This window comes from Nanorana parkeri, unplaced genomic scaffold (genome assembly GCF_000935625.1).
Source record: "Nanorana parkeri isolate BGI_ZX_2015 unplaced genomic scaffold, ASM93562v1 scaffold5398, whole genome shotgun sequence".
Classification (NCBI taxonomy): Eukaryota; Metazoa; Chordata; class Amphibia; order Anura; family Dicroglossidae; genus Nanorana; species Nanorana parkeri.
The window spans coordinates 713-1218 of NW_017311658.1; the positions used below are offsets into that span (position 1 = coordinate 713).

Genomic DNA, 506 nt, shown 5'->3' on the forward strand with positions numbered 1-506 from the left:
CACTCCGCTCTCTCCTCCTATCCGCATGTTGTCAGCCTATGACCTGATTGGCTCCTTGTGCTGCTTCTTCCTCTCACACTCCAGCTCTGCTCTCCGGGTCATATGTAGGAAGTGACACGGCTCGGAGACCGTCCCCAACACAGAACAACCATTACCTGGCCGGCCGTGTCCAGCAATTCCATGGTGACAACCTCGTCCTCCAATGTTGTCTGGTGCCGATACGTCGACTCTGAAGAGACGGGAGAGAAGAGATGACAACGCATGACGGGGTCACCGGCCTCCAATGGAGGAGAAATACAACCTGAGACAACGATGACATGAGACGTCAACCCTGAACCCAACCCCCTAATCCCAACCCCCTAATCCCAACCCCCTAATCCCAACCCCCTAATCCCAACCCCCTAATCCCAACCCCCTAATCCCAACCCTCCAATCCTAACCCTCCAATCCTAACCCTCCAATCCTAACCCTCCAATCCCAACCCCCTAATCCCAACCCCCTAATCC

At 55.1% G+C, this 506-nt stretch overlaps 1 long non-coding RNA gene across 1 annotated transcript in view; it reads right to left on the minus strand.

Moving 5' to 3' along the window:
• Positions 1 to 219: 219 nt before the first annotated feature.
• The window catches only part of LOC108804138, a 4203-nt gene continuing 3916 nt past the window's right edge, over positions 220 to 506 (minus strand). Inside the window, exon 3 of the long non-coding RNA XR_001942333.1 lies at positions 220 to 229. This is a non-coding gene — a long non-coding RNA (uncharacterized LOC108804138). The remainder of the gene's footprint in view (positions 230 to 506) is intronic.